We start from the raw sequence: 13,157 nt of genomic DNA, 5'->3' as shown, positions 1-13,157 counted from the left end.
CCACCCCCCACTGATAAAAGGTTTAGAATTTGTCCCATTCATGAGCTTATTGTGTCTTATTTCGACTGCTATGTCATCATAAATTGTGAAAATAACCCATCAAAGAAGGCTTCCATTGAATGCAAGCTATTAGTTGTCACGAGTCCAACATCCAGCTGTGCAAGAAAACATACAATATGACAAAAGTGAAGTCCTCTTTCACTACAAGTAGCCCACTTTTGTTCTGAATCTTGGTCCTTAAGAAAAAAATACCAATAAAAAGATTTGAAGCTCCAAAAGCGGCCCTTATTAAAGTTAATTTTAATAATAGTTAGGTTATTTTTATTATCCATGAACTTTTAAAATGTACTTTTTTAGCAGAAGAGATTAGAAAAATCATCAAGCTCTACATTTAATTAATATTATGTTTTAATTTGTTATTATTCAAATGGCCAAATTCTGACTGAGGAAAAGTTGAAAGTGCTGGCCAGTTTGTTATTTGCCCAATAAATGACAATAGGCTACAGTTTTTTTTTTTCCATTTAAAACTTTAACTTTAACTCCTTTTTAACGATAGATGATGTAATAAATTTGTATTTAAAAATAAGTGTTTTTTTCATATTTATTTATTCTATATATTCAGCAAATGTTTTTGGTACCTCAAAAAGTCTGGTTATGATGATCATCTGACAAGCTAATCCAGCTAAAATAGTGCTTAAAATATCACTAAAATGCAGTCGTTAAACCTCATTATTAAACAGAAAATGAGGCAAATAACTGCAAATCGGTCCAGTTTTTGAGAAAAAAGAACCACTCTTTTCACCAGGCTGGCTACAGGCCGGTACTTAATATGGTTATTAATGCACATAATTGCAGTCTAATTTGACAGTCTAAAATTAAAGATTATATAATATAAGCATATACACTGAACTATTATGAATTTCATATGCATGATTTTGTGTGAATTTCATAGTATGTTGGGGTTATTATAGCATGTCAGGATGTTTGAGTTTTTATTTATTATTAATTATAATGATTGATGTCATGTGAATTTTTTTTTATTTCAACAAATAATACAGTGTTATGTTTTACATGTTTATATTAATTATTGATTATTACTCAATAATTCGATAATCAAATCACAAACTAAATTAATAATTAATGCACAGAGTATTTTTTGCAGCAAATATATGCATGTAATCTACTGTGTATACATTATATACAGTGCACAGCATAAATAAGAACACCCCGTTGGGAAAATTAATATTTTTATCTATTTCCCGGTGAATAAAGGTAATGTATTTTGGTGAATTTGAACAAAACTGATTTATTAAACTGAGATATTTATTAAAATAGTATTTTAGTCACCAAACATCTTTAGAAATAGAATGATAATACATTTAAATTCATGCAAAATAATGCAAAAAAAAAAGAGTACAAGGCATTTCTGAAGGGAAAAGGGGCTCCAACCTGGTACTAGTAAGGTGTACCTAATAAAGTGGCCGGTGAGTGTATATACAAATAAATTATTGTAAAGCATCCTCTGGAAAGTATTAATTTAAATGAGACATTTGTAAAGGGTGTACTCATCTATACTGAGCACTGTGCATACAGCAATTCCGAAAACGCATTTCTCTGAGAAAATAAAAAAAAAACCTGAGCAGCCCACTCTAACTAATATACAACACAAGTCACATAAGCACTCATTAAATATTTACACCATCACGTACAGCTCCAATTACATGGGTATTTACAGCTAGTTGCAGTTTATGGCCATAGTTAAGCACGCTGAAGCTATTCAATTTCAGTGCAAGTCAGTAAGAAATAGAGCCGCATTTCTTGACCTCATTCCACCTGCTATTGGAGTCATTTAGTAGAGACAAGATTGCAATTCCTTAGAGATCCTTCTAGACTTTCTAAAGGCTATTTTTTTCCATCTTATAGAATATCCTTGTTTCATAAACTCCTGCCTCTATTATTTCTCACCATAATGTGTTTCCAATGAGTTCAGCTTGATAAGAAATGAATATGCCTGGATTGACTCATTTGTACTTGACTGGACGTGAAGTAGCACCGTTTATCTGGGAAATGTGCGCAATTATGCTTTGATTAATAGATGCTCGTTTCACCGAATGTACATGCAATCCAATTACTCTGGACATGGTAAAATAAATGTTGTGGATATTAACTCAGGGCTTAAGCTGATATCCGTATCGCATGAGTTTTATGCTGATCTCACTTAAATCATAAGAGCTGCCGGTTTAAATTAAAGATGCAGAGGACGCATTAAACACTTCTGCTCTGCGATTATGTGATAGCCGTGCAATGTAAAATGAAAAAGTCTTTAGGGAAATGCTGTATTCTGATTTCACTAGCTGGCTGGAATAATCCTTAAATCTGCTTTTTTGTTATCTGGTGATATTGACATAAAAGTACAAAATACAATTCCTATTGGAACTTGTATTGTTATTTGGAACTGATCCTAATGGGATTTAATATTTTTGTCACAACACAGCAAAGGTCTCTAATATATAATATCTAACATAAAAAAATGCTGTTCTTTTGAGCTTTCTTAAACTATCAAAGAATCATACAAATTTTTAATAAAAAATGCTATTATTACATAATAAATATTTATAAATATATTATATTATATTATATTATATTATATTATATTATATTATATTATATTATATTATATTATATTATATTATATTATATACAAACATCTTTGGCCATTTCTCAAGATTACTAAATTGTTATAGCTCCTTTAACTAATAGGGCTCTATTTTAACGACCTAAGCGCAAAGTCTAAAGTGCATGGCACAAAAGAATTAAGCACATGTCCGAATCCACTTTTGCTAATTTAAGGATGGAAAAATATGGTTTGCGCATGGTATAACAGGGTTGTGCTTATTCTCTTAATGAGTTATGGGTGTGTTTTGAGAATAACGTGGAATAAACCAATCAGAGTCTCGTCTCGCATTTCCTTTAAGAGTCAGTTGCATCGTGCCATGGCATATTTGCTATTTACATGCCGGACTTTGTAAGAGGACAAACTGAATGCTTCACTAGCAAGAAAACAGTTAAACAGACCATCTGTAGAGTGAGGATAAAGAACGAGCCTCCTCCGTTCTGCCTTTTTACTTTCTGCTTACTTTTCCTTTACTCTTTACTTTACTCCTTTACTTTTGTGGAGTAAGGAAACTGTGGAAGCTCACTCCATTGTAGACATCTATTAGCCTACATATTTTTATATAATATATAGTTTCGTTTGTTAAGTGCAAAGATTTGTTTCAAACTATTCCTAAATTCAGTTCTAATTTCCAGTAAACATATAAATGAACAATAATAATGAAGTGTAGTCAAAAAACCTGATGCATATGTCTGTAAAACCCGACAGGTGTACAAATCTAAACTTGTTTTTCAATTCAATTCAATTCACCTTTATTTGTATAGCACTTTTACAATGTAGATTGTGTCAAAGCAGCTTCACATAAAAGATTATAGTAAATTGAAATAGTGTAGTTTTATTAAAACAAATATAAATATGCATATAGTAAATATTACTGCTAAAAATAATAACATTATACAAATGCAAATTGTCATGAATACACTGAAGAAAAAAACAGAGGTGAAGAAAGCACGGAGGTAGTGGTTTTTATATTAATAGATAAAATAATATTTTTGTAACATTTTAATCCTATATATTTTTTTCATATGTACAGATATTTGTGTATTGCTGTACATCCTGTGTGTATTATGTGTATGTTTGAACCCGCATAGGCACATAACTAATGCGCTCTTTCTCTGGACTTTAGACCAGCTTTTAGTTGGTCAATGGCTCAGTCTATTTCAGTTCCTCAAAATAGCAACGATCCAACAATCCGCCTTAACACACCTCTTTTGGCTCGTTTCCACTGACTGGTACAGTACGGTTCGGGTCGGTACGGGTCACCTTTATCAGGCTTGCATTTCCACTACCAAGGGTACCCTTTTAGTGGGCGTGGTGTATGACAGAAAGTTTCAGTCAACGTCATTCTCGCTCGAGGAAATGTCTACAATAAAGCTGTACAGGTCGCTCACATATCATATGAGAAGCACTTCTAACAAAACAGACGCTTTATACACATCAATACTTGTGTAGAAATGTTTATAACTAACTTTTCTATGAACATGAGTTGATTATAACTGTAGATCAATGACAGTGCGAATTAGCCTACTGTAACATCTGTAATTATATTAAATAAATGAACATATATAAACACATTCAGCCCCTTACAGTCTCCGATATGTTACCAACTACAGAAGAACTACACATAGCAGACATTTCGTCCGTATTTAGGTTCAAAACAACACAAAATATAGCCTACAGTCAGTAAAAACCTCTTATCTGTGTCTGTAATCTTCAGCAGCACATGTAGCCTCTGTTAGACAGTAATTCCATCATTCCCAGTTTATGTTAGTCCAAAAGGTGAAGATAATAGTTAAGCATGGTATTTTGTTCATGTTTGCTGAAAAATAATGTGCTTCTTCTTTCTGGCTTCTCCTTTGTTTTTTCGCGCTTCACTCTCACGTTTGTCTGTGTCTGACAGCATCGGGTTTCAAAAGCATGTCAATAATCAAGTGCAGGTTATTATCATCAGCTCAAGAAGTTTGTTATTTCAGATATAGACGCGCGAAGAGCGCAAGGAAGAAAGCGAAACCGCTCGCACTTCAGACTGCTTTGTAAAAAAACTACGAGGTACAGGGTAGATTCTGCTCTACTCCATGGCTTTGTGACCGTTCATGAAGACGACGACAAGGTTTGTTTGAGCCCGGATCAACCATGGCTCATTATTATATGTGTATATATAATTCAGTTGTAATCTCTCGCTGTATTTTAAACATGGCAGTTTTTTTGTTTTCATTCTGGCTTGTTGCGTAAGCGAGTGACGTATCTCTGTAAACCAATAGCGTTCAACTGCGCGTCTAGCTCCGCCTTTTGGTACCCTTTCTCATGTTTGGTACTTTTGGAAAAAGTGGTACGGTATGGTTCGCTTCGGTACACCTTTTGACAGTGGAAACGCCCATAAAAGCGTACCAAAGCGAACCGTACCGTATCGTACCACTCAGTGGAAATGGGCCATTTTTTAGACCAGCACACCCATGAGTTCACAAAGTGGCGCAAATGGATTTGCGATTTTAACAACGTGGCACAAAACGTGAAAATTAGGGTTGCGCTGGTCTGAAAATGGCAACAAATCAGGCCATACACATCTTGTGCCTTATTGCGCCAGGTGTATGATCGGGCCCGTAGTCTTAAAGCAAGACAAGTAGACTAATGAATACAGTTTTTCATCATTAATTATGACAAAATTACCATAGTTTCTACAGAATTGTCAATTTATATTATATTATATTATATTATATTATATTATATTATATTATATTATATTATATTATATTATATTATATTATATTATATTATATTATATTATATTATATTATATTATACACTAACATTATTATATTATACACTAACATTATTATATAAATTTTTCACACTTTTAGGATTTAAAACCTCTTATTTAATAGTCTTAATGCTAGCAGAGTATCTAACATTCTATCTAACATTCTGTATTCTGTATCTTTTTTATTTTCATCTCTTATTATTTGCTTCTATTATGATCTTTTACGATTGGTTCCACATTTTGATTGTAAATCCAGAATCCTGTACATATACATTTTTTTGACCATGCATAACAATCCAGCTCCATTCCCTGTGCACCGATTTGATTAATGTCTCCAAGTGTCTCTAACGTGTGTCAAAAACAGGCAGTAAATCTTTGAGTCATGAGAGGCCATTATAAGAGGTGTAAACTTAAACCAAATAGACTCTTTTGTTTTGCTGAGTGGAGTGGTTCCTGTTCTTTTGAATGCTTTTAATTGGGTCACAAGTCTGTGTAATTGCCGTCTCCTCCTTTCAAGAAGCCTCGTGTGGCGACTAAGAGATAAACTGCCAGTATCCAATAGGGAGAGTCTGTGCACCTGAAGATGACAGTAGAGACGGTATCAGCGTCTTGCCAATGCCAGCCGGATTTCCACATCAAAAGGGCGTCTCATTAACGTGGCCTCACTCTGAAATGAGTTCCGTTATATCTGACGAAATGAGTCACTCCCCGTTGCAGGAGAACAGAATGGAGAAGCTGAGTGTCCTGCTCTCATCGGATCTGAACTCGGGGACACATGCAAATGCTCAGATCATCACAGAAATCTTCTAGCATTTTAGAGGTGACTTACATATTGGGCCATGTACGATGTATATATTTTTTTGCTAGTTTCAGTCTGGCGCACTTATCATTTTCACATAATGTGGCATGTTGTTGTAGCTTAATGTGAATTGAAGATTAATTTGAAAGGGGCTTCAAAAGAATCAACTCTTCAAATCCGAACAAACGAATCGTCCAGCGATCGTACGAACAGACAGTTGACTTCAACTATGGCTATTGCTATCAAAAATAAAAACCCATTTATGTTTAAGCAGGGTAACAAGATCAAAGTTTAAGACATTGAATTCTTAAGTATGCACAGGCACCTTTTTTATACAAATGGAAATTTTAATGACTAATCTAACATTCATACAGGTTGTAGAAAAGAGTAAATGAGGAAAAATAAGGGTTTTAGAGAGTGTACTGATATAAAAACCACCTATTTTTTAAGACCAAACAAAGTGAATCAAAAATAATCCGTTTAACCCTTCTATGGTTCCTTTAGGGTTACATTTAGTTTACACCAGTTCAGTGGTAATCTGGAGGCAGTACTTGCGTTCTTTGTGTGATATGAAGAACTCCCTCTGTTGAACTTGGTTTCCACGTGGTTAGCTGGTGGTCGGCTCTTTATTCTGTGAGGCTTGGGGTGGGGTGGAGTCTGTCATTTCAAGTTTTGAGGTGGAAAAAGGACTGTGAAACCAGAAGTTTTGACTTATGGTTTCACAGCGCACTAAACTTAAATAGACTCTCGACAGAAAGAAAAGAAAGAAACCTATCGGAGATGGGAATGTGTAAGCTGTGCAGTTAACCCATTTTTGCCAGGGTTCAAGTCTGTTCACTAGACCCGAAGAGAAGCTGTCCTGAGCTGGAACGGAACAACTCACTCTCGCTCTCTAGGTCACTCCCTTTGCTCTGTTCTTGTTCTGGAATTCGCCAGTGTTCTCTGGGGGCTAGCATTAGTCACCAGCTTTTATAAGGGTGGTCTTGTAACACCCTCAGGAGCTGAGTTTACCAATAAGAAAGTTATTTTATCATAGGAAGTTATATGGGCCTTTGTTTGGGAAGCTTGGTGATTTGCATATGCATCCTGGATGACTGCTGATGAAGAGTGTTTAAAGTTTCTTAAAATGTTAATATGTTGCACACATATTAACATAAAAAGTAAACGATCGTTCAGTACACCCTATTAGCTTTCCAGGGATATCAAACATGAACTATCTACAATCTTGTTTAGCTGTGGTAGTGTTAAAACATTGATTGCAGGAGGATTAAAACCATAATAATAATACATGAGCAAGAGACTTGTTTCAAAACACCTGATTACACATAAAGAGTTGAATAAAGATTTACATTAAAAGCATAAGTTCTAAGCAAGTTGTATAGGAGTGTATTGGAGCTTGTCCATGTTTCTGTCTATTTCTGAGCAGGCATTCCTTTCCTGTAGTAAATACCTTAGGAATCGTATTACACACTGACCATCCAGTCCTTTCTGGGTAGGGGAGGTTGATGGTGTATTATTTGTTGAATAAATCAAAAATAATGATGTGTCTGATTGGCCACATTTGTAACATTGTTTAAGTAGCAAATGCATTGGGTGTGTTGGTCTGAAAAAGAGGTGTGTTAAGGGTGGTGAGGGTGTTGTTGCCGTGTTGCTATTTTGAGACAACTGAAATACACCATGCCATTGATCAACTAAAAGCTCTTTGAGTGTTGTTGTAATTTAAAATGTGTGTTAGTGATGGGCAAGTCCAAAATGCACATACAAGTTTCTTGTTACACAAACAGGGATGCACAGCAGCACAGAAATATTTTTAAGTATAAAAAAAATAAATGATTAATGTATAAGATTATTATGGTCTACATAAATATAAAAACTTCTACCTCTTTCATCACATTTTTTTTTTACCTCAGGGGGCTTAAGTGGAATCTGGTTGTTCTGTAGATGGTCTCTTGCTTAACTCGGGGATACATGCAAATGCTCAGAAATGGTCAGATCTCAGAAATCATATAGCACTTTAGAGATGACTTAGTGGGCCTTATCATATAGGGCCATGTGTGATGCACATTTTTTTTTTTTTCAGCCTGGTACAGTTATCATTTTTACACCATGTGGCATGTTGTTTAGGTATCAAATGCATTTATGCCCTTGGGTGTGCTAGAAAGGAGGTGTGTTAAGGTGCATTGTTGTTGTGTTTCTGTTTTGAGGCAACTGGTATAGACTGTGCCACTGACCAACTAAAAGCTGCTCCAAAGTCAATGGCACAGTTTTTTTTTTTTTTTTGTTGTTGTATGTTAAAGTGTGTGTTAGTGATGGGCATGTCCAAACGCACAAACAAGTTGCTTATTACACAAACAGGGATGCACAGCACCACAGAAATATCTTTAAATATAAAAAACATTAACGCAGTCAAATGTAAAAGATTAACAAGTGAACCGTTCAGTGTTTCTGTTTACAAACTCTGGCATGTAAATAGTGGATCCGAGGTGACAATTCGCTCTTAAAGGAAATGGAAAGTAATACTCTGTCTGGTTTAATGTATGTTATGTTCAAAACACACCCACAACTCATTAAGCGAATAAGGATAGTCCTTTTAGACCATGTCCTGGGCATGCTGACATTTTTTCTTATACTTAAAATAACAAAACCAGATTTGAACATGCCCAAATTTAACTTGCACTGTGCACTTTAGACCATGCGCTTAGATTGTTAAAATAGAGCCCATAAAGTTTAGTCCATTCATCCTGGGAATCATTTTATGTGCCCTATTACCCTCTTTTAAAGGTTCCTTGTTTTGTTTTGGAGGACTTCTACAACTTGCATCACAACTTGGATCCAAGGTCCAAAAATACTTTAAAGTAATAATTCACCCAAATTTTTTGATTGTTCTGAATAAATGATTTTATTCAGTAGAAAGTTACTTTATTTGTTGTGCAATTTGTTCTTTTAAAACTCTGCTGACCTTTTAGTAACAAACTTTCACATGAAACACAGCATTATAATATTTGAAAAAGAATAACATTAGTTATGTGGCCAACTATTTGATATACCAGAACATATTGAACCAGTAACAAACCAGCTACCATTACTGTGTTTTCATGATATCAGGTAGGATAACTTGCAAACAGATGGTCTTATTTATTTATTTATTTATTTTTTGTTGTGGCAAAAAGAGCTGAAATCAGATCCTACGAGGTTTTCACAGTACAGACCTTGTTTTTGCTTTTGAAGGAACAGAAGCAGCTGTCAGAAAACCCCATGCTGGCATTTACACATAAACATGTCAAGATTGTCAACTTTCAAAGTCTCTCTCTTGAGAGGGATTTCCCCAAGATAAAGTCTTCTCTGTCTGTGCATCCCATGCATCAAATGGCAAAATGAAGCTCATGAAATTTTCTCTGGCTCTTTCCCCTTTCCTTCAAAATGTTACACTTTAAAAATACCCAAAGTTGTGAGTTTGAAGCCATTTTTCCTAAATTAGCACACTACAGCGGATAACTTCATAATGTTCTTATCAGACTTCCAATATTTATTTAACTCTTTTCTAAGAAATCACTTAACATTAGTTCTTCTGTTTATTTGTATCTGTTGGAAGAGTCTCTGAGATGTAATTGAAAATAACTCATTTTAGTTATAACTAATAGACAGGCATTTGGACACTACGAGCATCATGTGATATAAATGTCTTTTCTATTTTTTTGTTGCAATTATTTTGCTATTTATATGTATTAAATACATTAAGTTTATTTAGGATTCCCATATTCATATTTAAGATCAGACTGCTATCTCTGTAACAGATGTTTACAGTACACAACACTGTGTGTATGTTAATAATGCAGAAATTAATAATTTACCATCATAGTTATATATCTGGGGTGACACGGTGGCTCAGTGGTTAGCACTGTCGCCTCACAGCAAGAAGGTTGCTGGTTCGAGTCCCGGCTGGGTCAGTTGGCATTTCTGTGTGGACTTTGCATGTTCTCCCCATGTTTGTGTGGGTTTCGTCCGGGTGCTCCGGTTTCTCCCTCGGTCCAAAGACATGTGCTATAGGTGAATTAAGCTAAATTGTCCATAGTGTATATGTGTGAATGAGTGTGTATGGATGTTTTCCCGTACTGGGTTGCAGCTGGAAGGGCATCTGTTGAAGTTGAAGTCAGATTTATTAAACCCCCTGAATTATTAGCCGCGTAAATTTTTTTTCCCCATTTTCTGTTTAACTGAGAGAAGTTTTCAACACATTTCTAATGTTTATAATAGTTTTAATAACTTGTTTCCAAATACTGATTTAATTTATCTTTGCCATGATGACTACAGCGACGCAGTGGGCAGTAGTTAGTGCTGTCGCCTCACAGCAAGAAGGTCGCTGGTTCGAGCCTCGGCTGGGTCAGTTGGCGTTTCTGTGTGGACTTTGTATCTTCTCCCTGCGTTTGTGTGGGTTTCCTCTGGGTGCTCTGGTTTCCCCCACAGTCCAAAGACATGCGATACAGGTGAATTAGGTAGGCTAAATCGTCCATAGTGTATGAGTGTGTATGGATGTTTCCCAGAGATGTGTTGCAGCTGGAAGAGCATCCGCTGCGTAGAACGTGCTGGATAAGTTGTCGGTTCATTCCGCTGTGGCGACCCCGGATTAATAAAGGGACTAAGCTGAAAAGAAAGAAAATGAATGAATGATGACAGTAAATAATATCTGACTAGATATTTTTCAAGACACTTCTATACAGCTGACATTTAAAGGCTTAACTAGGTTACTAGGCAGGTTAGAGTAATTAGGCAAGTTATTGTATAATGATGTTTTGTTCTGTAGACATATCTGATATATCTTAAAGGGGCTAATAATTTTGACCTTAAAATGGTGTTTAAAAAATTAAAAACTGCTCTTATTCTAGCAGAAATATAACAAATAAGACTTTCTCCAGAAGAAAAAAATATTATCAGACATACTGTGAAAATGTCCTTGCTCTGTTAAACATCATTTGTGAAATATTTAAATAGAAAAAAAGGGGGCTAATAATTGTACAAATGTATTGGCACAGTGAAAATTTAGTCATCATTTACTCACCCCTCACTTGTCACAAACCTGTTAGAGGTTTTCTTCTTTTAAGTACAAAAGAAGACTTTTGAGTAAAATGCTGAAAACATGTAACTATTGACTTTCATTGTATTTGTTTTTCGTACTATGGAAGTCAATAGTTACATTTCTAACATTTCTCAAAATAACTTATTTTTATCAACTTAAAAAAAAAAAACACAAAGATTTTGAACCACTCGAGGATGAGCCTATAATATGTACATTTTCATTTTGGGGTGAGCTATCCCTTTAATATACTGTAGGTGTGCATTAAAGGTGCAGTAAGTAATTGTCTTCAGAAACATGTTTTGTTGTGCTGGTTGAAAGTCTCTTCACATTCCAATATTATTGATTAAATTAAATGATCTATATGTAAAATAAATAAAACTAAATAAACCATTTATTTTAAATTAAAAATTAAAAATTGTCAGGCCAATAAGTAGCCCAAACTGTCAGCAAATGTAGATTTGTATAACTGCACCCTCTGTTCATGCCGATCGTGCACGTAACGTGGTCATGTGGACACGAGTGACAGCAGTAGACAAATGCTCAATCAAAACTTTTTAAAATCCTGAATTAATATTGGAGTGACTTTTGCACGCTGGAGGAAGGACGACACCATGGCTGAAGTATTTCTTTTAGACGGGTAATGTTCTGTTTTAAAAAGTATTATAGTCACACAAAGCTGATGTAGATTGTGTTGTTTTAGGAATGGGTTATATGCACGGAAGTGTTGTTCAGCCACTGAAATCTTGAAAGATTGTGACTTTTCAGTTTCATAAGGGAGGTTTTAAAGCATCGATAATATAGATTGTTTAGTTTAACAACAAAACATAAGTAAATCGCGCCTAGTAGATCCACCTAGCCTGCATACAGAGGTGAAGTTGGTTTTTTTATTCACATTGGTTCATTTTTGAACAATGGCAACCTGTGACGCGTTCCCTATATTGTTTACCATGCTACTCTGAATATTTGGTCTGAAATAGCATGTAAGTATATGGCTTAAAAATAAGTGTAATTCCTGCACCCCGCTGACCAACCACAAAGCATACAGTAGTCTCTTTAGAACAGTGTGTGAGAGTGAGACCAGCGATCCTTGCATGCATGAAATATTGCACATTGTCAAGTTTTACTTGCTAACTACACAACTGAAAGCGTGCTAGATAAAATACAGTTTTTTTTTCAGAATTGCAGTATTATAAAGTACTGTAAAGTTTTCTAACTGGTGTATGACATGAACTAATGGGTCTCTCTCACCTTTAACGTGTGCGTTCGTGATTTTAGGAGGCATGGCTTAGGATGGCAAGGGAGGCACTGTGTTCCAAACATATTATGCTAAGCAGTTAGCATTTAGGCAGATCACCTACTGCATCTTTAAATATAGAGTACGTCAATACTTTTAAAACACAATCTCAGAATCAGAAGATACTCAACATTAAATATCCCAAATTGGTTCAGTGAAAAAAAATATGTATTTATAATATACTGTTTATTTACATTTACTCTATACACAAAAGCTGCATGATTTGTGCAAGGATATAACTGTTGATATTTATTAGGGCTAGTATTAGTGAGATTCATAGGAAGCGTTTACAGTAATTGTTATTTTTAATTCCTTTATAGTGGATTGGTTGAATTAAGGAACTTTAGTGATTTGAGGAAACAATAATCTTAACAATATCTTCTGCTAGTGCTGAACTGTGTAATCTAGGGGAAATGCCTTACTAGCATCCAACAACACAGCGGTTCGCCAGTCCCCAGTGATAAAACTGAGTGTGAATGCACCTTTTATTGGCTCTAAAGTGAAGCGAGACCCTGCTGAGCCGAACAAGCCACTGAGGTGCGAGAAGATGATCGATGA

At 35.1% G+C, this 13,157-nt stretch overlaps 1 protein-coding gene across 1 annotated transcript in view; it reads left to right on the top strand.

Moving 5' to 3' along the window:
- The window catches only part of si:dkey-122a22.2 (uncharacterized), a 45,114-nt gene that overhangs the window by 14,948 nt on the left and 17,009 nt on the right, over nucleotides 1-13,157 (top strand). The window lies entirely within an intron of this gene.

The sequence above is a fragment of the Danio aesculapii genome, chromosome 16 (genome assembly GCF_903798145.1).
Source record: "Danio aesculapii chromosome 16, fDanAes4.1, whole genome shotgun sequence".
Classification (NCBI taxonomy): domain Eukaryota; kingdom Metazoa; phylum Chordata; class Actinopteri; order Cypriniformes; family Danionidae; genus Danio; species Danio aesculapii.
The sequence above is the reverse complement of the archived record's forward strand: the minus strand, read 5'-3'. Positions and strand labels throughout refer to the sequence as shown.